The sequence below is a fragment of the Triticum aestivum genome, chromosome 5D (assembly GCF_018294505.1).
Source record: "Triticum aestivum cultivar Chinese Spring chromosome 5D, IWGSC CS RefSeq v2.1, whole genome shotgun sequence".
NCBI classification, from domain to species: domain Eukaryota; kingdom Viridiplantae; phylum Streptophyta; class Magnoliopsida; order Poales; family Poaceae; genus Triticum; species Triticum aestivum.
In genome coordinates, this window is record NC_057808.1 from 455,723,655 (window position 1) to 455,732,437 (window position 8,783).

Genomic DNA, 8,783 nt, shown 5'->3' on the forward strand with positions numbered 1-8,783 from the left:
CTCTTCATTTCTATTTCAATGATCCAAGATCACATTGAGTCCATAGGAAAAACCAATACTATTAAAAGGGGATGAGGTGTTGCTTAATGGTCTACTTGCTCAAAATGCTTAGTGATATGCTCGAAAGCCCTCAACCACTTTCTCACTTCCACATATGTCCAAAACCTAAAGTCAAACTCAGCCCCACCGATTTGACCTATCCGGCGCCACCGAGTTCCTTTGACATAGCCACTGCCAGAAACCCTAATCAATTCGGTCTCACCGATACGGATCTCGGTCTCACCGAGATGGCCTTGCAAACTCTCTGTTGTCTGTTGCAATTATTTCGGTATCACCGAAATATGCAACCGATCCCACCGAGTTTGGCTGACCAACTCTTTGTTTGATCATTGCTGAAATCGATCTCACCGAGTCCATGCAATCGGTCACACCGAGATGAGGTTTTGCCCTAACCCTAGCACATCGGTCCCACCGAGTTGATCTTGTCGGTCCCACCGAAATTCCTAACGTTCACATTTTGAACTGAATCGGTCTCATCGAGTTCACCTATTCGGTCTAACCGAGTTGGGTCAAATGTGTGTAACGGTTAGATTTTGTGTGGAGGCTATATATATACCCCTCCACCCCCCTTCTTTATTCAAGAGAGAGCCATCAGAACGTGCCTACACTTCCACTACTCATTTTCTGAGAGAGAACCACCTACTCATGTGTTGGGACCAAGACATTCCAATCCAACCACAAGAATCTTGATCTCTAGCCTTCCTCAAGTTGCTTTCCACTCAAATCATGTTTCCACCATAGCCAAATCCGTGAGAGAGAGTTGAGTGTTGGGGATACTATCATTTGGAGCACAAGAGCAAGGAGTTCATCATCAACACACCATCTATTACCTTTTGGAGAGTGGTGTCTCCTAGATTGGTTAGGTGTCACTTGGGAGCCTCCGTCAAGATTGTGGAGTTGAACCAAGGAGTTTGTAAGGGCAAGGAGATCGCCTACTTCGTGAAGATCTACCCGAGTGAGGCAAGTCCTTCGTGGGCGATGGCCATGGTGGGATAGACAAGGTTGCTTCTTCGTGGACCCTTCGTGGGTGGAGCCCTCCGCGGACTCGCGCAACAGTTACCCTTCGTGGGTTGAAGTCTCCGCCAACGTGGATGTACGATAGCACCACCTATCGGAACCACGCCAAAAATCTCCATGTCTTCATTACGTTTGCACACTCCAATCCCACCCCTTTACTTTCTTTCAAATTGCATGCTTTACTCTTTCCGCTGCTTATACTCTTGCCATGCTTGCTTGAAATGTATTGTGAATGCTTAAACTTGCGCTAAAACTCCACCTCAACTTAAAGAACTTAAAAACTGCTACCTTTCCTTGTTGATGGTCTAATCCCCCCCTCTAGACACCTCTTCTCGATCCTTTCAATTGATATCAGAGCTTTGGTCTCCATTGCTTTGGTTCAATCACCATTGGAGGAAGATGAATGAGTCTACAATTGGGAGTTTTAGACGTAGAGTGCCTATGCTTGATGGAGAGTTCTATAATGGTTGGAAAAATGAGATGCTTGAGATTTTCAATGAATATCACTTGAACAAGTATATTACTAGCCCTTGTGCGCATCCTATTGATCCATTGCATCCTAACCCCGATGAGTCTCTTGACATGATTCGCAATCTTAGAACTATTAATCTTGTCATAAGAGGATTGCCTAGAAACTTGATTGTATGCTTGCCTACACTTGAATGTGCTTACACCACATGGAGATATCTTGAGGAACGTTTTCCAAACTATTCCTTAAAAAACCTAAATGAGATTCTTCAAAAGTCCATAGCTTTTCATAAAATGAAACCTAGTGACCCTAAATTTGATGATTTTCTTTTGAGCTTCGTCACCTTATGCGTGCCAAAGGAGATGTTGGAGTCATTAGTAGCATCATCTCTCAAGTCATTAGAATTCATAAAGATGCACATTGTCATACATCTAATGAATCACTCTCTCTAGGTGATGATCAATCACAAGACGATGTTGAACATGGATATTATGATGAGGATGATGATAGTGACTTTGATCTTGATGAGTCTATGAGACACTTTGGTCTTATGGCTAACCTTCGCGGTTACGTGGCCGGAGGAAAGGAATGGGTTCTTGATAGTGGATGTACCAATCACATGACCGGAGACAAGGATATGTTTCGTGAGCTTGCTGAAAACGACGGCCCTCGAAAGTATGTCACTTTTGGTGATAACCCAAAGGGTAAGGTGGTTGGCCTTGGTAAGGTGGCCATCTCACATGACAGCTCCATCCAAAATGTTATGCTTGTTGAATCTCTTGGCTATAATTTACTTTCCGTATCTAGACTAGCCGATTTCAGTTTCAATGTCCTATTTACTGAAGTAGATTGCCAAGTGTTTCGAAGAGATAATCATAATATGGTCTTTACCGGTATACGTAGAGGTGATATATACATTGTTGATTTCACTAAAAAGGCTCAACCTAGAACTTGCTTAATTGCTAAATCCTCTAAAGGTTGGTTGTGGCATAGAAGGTTAGGTCACGTGGGCATGCGAAATCTTGATAAGCTTATTAAAGGTGATCTATCCTTGGTGTTAAAGATGTTATATTTAACAAGGATAGACTTTGCAGTGCTTGTCAAGCAGGAAAACAAGTTGGAGGAAGTCATCCCGTGAAAAACATTATGACCACGAGAAGACTGCTTGAGCTACTTCATATGGATCTTTTTGGTCCCAATGCCTACAAGAGTCTCGGTGGTAACTCGTTCGGTTTGGTCATTGTTGACGATTTTTCAAGATTTACATGGGTGTTCTTTCTTGATGATAAATTGCAGGTCCAAAAGATCTTCAAGAACTTCGCTAGGAAGGCCCAAAATCAATTTGAAGTGAAGATCAAGAAGGTTTGCAGCGACAACGGAACGGAGTTCAAGAACGCCAATGTGGATACCTTTCTTGACGAAGAAGGGATTTCACATGAGTTCTCGGCTACGTACACACCTCACCAAAATGGAGTTGTTGAGAGGAAGAACCGGACACTCATCGAGATGGCGAGAACGATGCTTGATGATACAAGACGCCAAAACACTTTTGGGCGGAAGCGGTTGAGACAGCTTGTCATGCAACAAATTGACTATATCTTCACAAGCTTCTCGGCAAGACGTCATACGAGCTTCTCACCGGTAACAAACCCCAAGTTGGATACTTTTGAGTATTTGGCTCAAAGTGCTACATTATTGACAAGCATCGTCGTTCGAAATTTGCTCCTAAATCTCATGAAGGTTTCCTACTCGGTTATGGCTCAAATTCTCACACTTACTGTGTCTACAACAATTTCACCCGAAAGGTTGAAGAGACGGTAGATGTGAAGTTTGATGAATCTAACGGCTCACAAGTAGAGCAATTGCCAATTGATGTAGGAGATAAAGATCCCTAGGAAGAGATTCAAGACTTGTCTATTGGCAAGATTCGCCCAACGGAGGTAAAGGAGAGTACCTCGTCCGTTCAAGTGGAAGCCTCAACTTCACGACAAGGTGAACCGCAAGTTGACTTGGAGGCATCCACAAGTGGAACACGTCAAGATGAAGGAAACGAGGAAGTACAACAAGATGAACCTCATCGACCTCCTTCTCCACCTCCACAAGAGAACATCAACGCCAACAACAATGAAGAAGGACAAGGGGAAGAACAACAAGAAGAAGAGGATGTTCCACCCCGACCCAAACAAAAGCTCTCACAAGTTAGAGCAAGAGTTTCAAGAGATAATCCCATCGAACAAATCTTTGATGATATTCAAACCGGGAGAATTACTCGCTCTAAAACTCGTTTGGCTAACTTTTGTGAACATTACTCATTCATTTCTAGCATTGAACCTATGCAGGTTGAAGAAGCTCTTGATGATCCGGATTGGGTGAACGCTATGCATGAAGAGCTACACAATTTCAAGAGGAACCAAGTGTGGACATTGGTAGAAAAGCCGGACGACAACCAAAATGTCATTGGAACCAAATGGGTGTTTCGGAATAAGCAAGATGAAGATGGACAAGTTGTACGCAACAAGGCCCGTCTCATCGCCCAAGGCTACACTCAAGTCGAAGGTATGGACTATGGTGAGACACATGCCCCCGTTGCTAGACTTGAGTCCATACACATCTTACTTGATTATGCCAATCATCATGACATCACTTTATATCAAATGGACATAAAAAGTGCTTTTCTAAATGGTGAAATTGAGAAGGAAGTTTATGTTAAATAGCCTCCCGGTTTTGTTAATCCCAAGAAACCTAACCATGTTTACAAACTTCACAAAGCTCTTTATGGTCTTAAACAAGCTCCTAGAGCGTGGTATAAATGCTTGACTAAGTTCCTTATCAAAAAGGCTTTGAGATTGGTAAAATTGATTCTACACTTTTTACTAAAAGGGTTAATGGAGAATTATTTGTGTGCCAAATTTATGTGGATGATATCATATTTGGTTCAACTAACCCTCATATTAGTGAAAACTTTGGAAGGCTAATGTCGGAGAAGTTTGAGATGTCTATGATGAGTGAACTCAAATTCTTTCTTGGTTTGCAAATCAAGCAAACTAAGAAGGGTACCTTTGTTTCTCAAACAAAGTATACCAAGGACTTATTCAAGAAGTTCAACATGCAAAAAAGCAAAGGTATGAAAACACCCATGCCTACTAGTGGACATCTTGACTTGACTAAGGATGGCAAACAGGTTGACCAAAAGGTTTACCGCTCTATGATTGGTTCATTGTTATATCTATGTGCCTCCCGTCCCGATATTATGCTAAGTGTGTGCATGTGTGCACGATATCAAGCGGCCCCTAAAGAATGTCATCTTAAGGCTATGAAAAGGATAGTGAGATACTTAATTCATACACCAAACTTTGGCATTTGGTATCATAAGAGGTCTTCTTTTGATCTTGTTGGCTACTCCGACTCGGACTATGCCGGTGAAAAGGTTGATAGAAAGTCCACTTCGGGTACATGTCAATTTCTTGGTAGATCTCTTGTGTCTTGGTGTGATGCCCCCGATTCAATCGTACACTAATCATGCACGCAAATGTGTACGATCAAGATCAGGGACTCACGGGAAGATATCACAACACAACGCTACAACATAAATAAGTCATACAAGCATAATACAAGCCAGGGGCCTCGAGGGCTCGAATACAAGTGCTCGATCATAGACGAGTCAGCGGAAGCAACAATATCTGAGTACAGACATAAGTTAAACAAGTTTGCCTTAAGAAGGCTAGCACAAACTGGGATACAGATCGAAAGAGGCGCAGGCCTCCTGCCTGGGATCCTCCTAAACTACTCCTGGTCGTCGTCAGCGGGCTGCACGTAGTAGTAGGCACCTCGGTGTAGTAGGACTCGTCGTCGACGGTGGCGTCTGGCTCCTGGGCTCCAACATCTTGTTGCGACAACCAGAGAGAGAGGAAAGGGGGAAAGGGGGAGAAAGCAACCGTGAGTACTCATCCAAAGTACTCGCAAGCAAGGAGCTACACTACATATGCATGGGTATATGTGTAAGGGCCATATCGGTGGACTGAACTGCAAAATGCCAGAATAAGAGGGGGATAGCTAATTATGTCGAAGACTACGCTTCAGGCCACCTCCATCTTGCAGCATGTAGAAGAGAGTAGATGGTAAGTTCACCAAGTAGCATCGCATAGCATAAACCTACCCGGCGATCCCCTCCTCGTCGCCCTGTTAGAGAGCGATCACCGGGTTATATCTGGCACTTGGAAGGGTGTGTTTTATTAAGTATCCGGTTCTAGTTGTCATAAGGTCAAGGTACAACTCCGGGTCGTCCTTTTACCGAGGGACACGACTATTCGAATAGATAAACTTCCCTGCAGGGGTGCACCACATAACCCAACACGCTCGATCCCATTTGGCCGGACACACTTTTCTGGGTCATGCCCGGCCGCGGAAGATCAACACGTCGCAGCCCTACCTAGGCACAACAGAGAGGTCAGCACGCCGGTCTAAATCCTATGGCGCAGGGGTCTGGGCCCATCGCCCATTGCACACCTGCACGTTGCGAACGCGGCCGTAAGCGGACCTAGCCTAGCAGGCGTTCCAGTCCAATCCGGCGCGCGCCGCTCAGTCACTGACGTCTCGAAGGCTTCGGCTGATACCACGACGCCGAGTGCCCATAACTGTTCCCGCGTAGTTGGTTAGTGCGTATAGACCAAATGGCCAGACTCAGATCAAATACCAAGAACTCGTTAAGCATGTTATTTTGAAGTAACCGCGGACGCCGACCAGGGCCAGGCCCACCTCTCTCCTAGGTGGTCTCAACCTGCCCTGTCGCTCCGCCACAAAGTATCAGCCGGGGGCCATCGGGAACCCAGGCCCACCTCTACCGAGATGGAGCCACCTGCCCCTTCAGCCCCCATCTCCGAACAGTATCATAAGTAATGTAACAGTATAAAGTATATAGTATATGCCCGTGATCACCTCCCGAAGTGATCACGACCCAGTAGTATAGCATGGCAGACGGACAAGAGTGTAGGGCCACTGATGGAACACTAGCATCCTATACTAAGCATTAGGATAGCAGGTAAAGGTATCAACAATTGTAGCAACAATGACAGGTTATGCAGTAGAATAGGATTAACCGAAAGCAGTAACATGGTACACTACTCTAATGCAAGCAGTAGAGAGAAGGAATAGGCGATATCTGGTGATCAAGGGGGGGGGGGCTTGCCTGGAAGCTCAGCCGAGAAGGAGGGGTCTTCAACACCGTAGTCGTACTGGGTAGCAGCGGCGTCAGTGTCGGGGTCTACCGGAGAAGAAGAGGGGGAAGAAACAGTAAATACAGAGCAAACAAAGCATCACACAAAATATAACAAGGCAATACGCGGTGCCAGGGGCAATCTAACGCAGGGATAGGTGATACCGGCGAAGGGGGAAAACATCCGGGAAAGTATCCCCGGTGTTTCGCGTTTTCGGACAGATGAACCGGAGGGGGAAAGTTGTGTGTTCGCCATGCTAGGGATGTGTGGCGGACGAACGGGCTGCGTATTCGGATTCGTCTCGTCTTTCTGAGCAACTTTCATGTACAAAGTTTTTCCATCTGAGCTACGGTTTATTTTATATTGATTTTAAAAGATTTAAATCATTTTTAGCATTTATTTAATTATTTTAATCCGAAATTGGATTTATGACATCAGCATGATGTCATGCTGACGTCAGCAGTTAACAGGGGTTGACTGGTCAACCTGACGTGTGGGTCCCACCTGTCAGTGACACATTTTAACTAACTAGTTTTAATTAACCTAACTAGGATTAATTAGGGGTGGGCCCCACTAGTCAGCGACTACTTAATTAGCTAATTAACTAATTAGGTAACTAATGTTTAATTTGTTTAATTAGATGCTTAGTTTAATTAATCAAAATTAATTAAGTAGTTAATTAATTAAAGAATTAATTAACTCATTAATTAATTGTTATTATTATTATTTATTTATTTATTTTTTTAATTCCTTTTTTATTCTAAAACATTCTGGGATGGGCCCCGGCTGTCATTGGGCCAGGGGCCCTAACGGGCGGTGGGTCACGGGCGCAGCGTGCGGTTGCTCGCAGGGGGGTGCGGCGGGGCGAGGCCATAGCAAAGCGGGCGGTCGCCGGAGGAGGCCGGAGGCGGTGCAGGGGCGGCGGGGCGCCGGCGGGCGCGCGACGAGTGGCGGCGTGCGGCGGCTTGGCCGGAGCAGAGCCGCGGCAGGGGACGGGCAGCAGCGGCCACAGACGTAGCAGCCGTAGGCAGGGGCGGCATCGTGCGCGCGCGCACGACGGGGTAGCAGTAGCGTGGCGGAGCCAGTGCGGCGAGCGGCGGAGTAGGGAGGTGTGGCGGGGGTGCAGGGCAAATGCGGGCGCGAGGTGCGGTGCGAGCGCGTGCGCGGGAGGCGAGCGCGTGCGCGAGGCGGGCGGCGACGCAGGCAGCAGGGGGTGACGGGGTGGCGCGGCCGGGCCGATGAGTGGCCATGCGGGCGCGGGGCAGCACGCGAGCGGGGCTGCGGGGCGGCACGAGCGGCGTGGCAAGGCGGTGGTCGGAGCGGGCGTGAGGCGCGGGAGAGAGGGGAGGTGGAGGCCGAGCCTCACCGCGGGTGCAGGGAACGTGGCAGTGGGGCGCGGGGAGGAGACGGAGACGGCGTGACGGAGAGGAGGCAGGCCGGCGATGGCGTCCGGCGAGGCCAGGCGGAGGCGTGGGTTTCGGACGGCGTCGGCGCGGCGACGAGGCGGGTCGAGCCCCCGATCCAATCGGGGGGAGAGAGTGGGAGGAGTGGGGGTCGTGGGGTTAGGGTTTGCGGGGGGTGAGGGGATAAGGTGTGGCCGGCTGGGCCTGGTGGGTTGGCCCAGTGGGGTTGATGGCCTGCCGGGCCGGAGCCCATGGGGGTTCTTTTCCTTCTTCTTTTTTTGTTAGTTTTCTTTTCTGTTTTTGTCTTTGTTTCCTATTGTTTTATTTTTTTTGTAAAATATATACTTGGCATCTAATTTAGTAATTCAATTTACGCCGTTGTCACAAAAAGTCTAGTCCTCAAATAATTTAGTTTGACATTTTATTAATTACAAAAGGTATTTAAATAATTATTTATGCTGCTCTTTTATTCATGTGATAGTATTTAAACATTTTATAAAGGTGTGGTTTCTCCACCATAATTACCTATGCAATATTTGGTTCACTCCGGACATTTTAGTTTTAATATTCGAAAACTTTTATTGTTTGACTTGATTTCGAATTTTGAATCCGAATGGGATT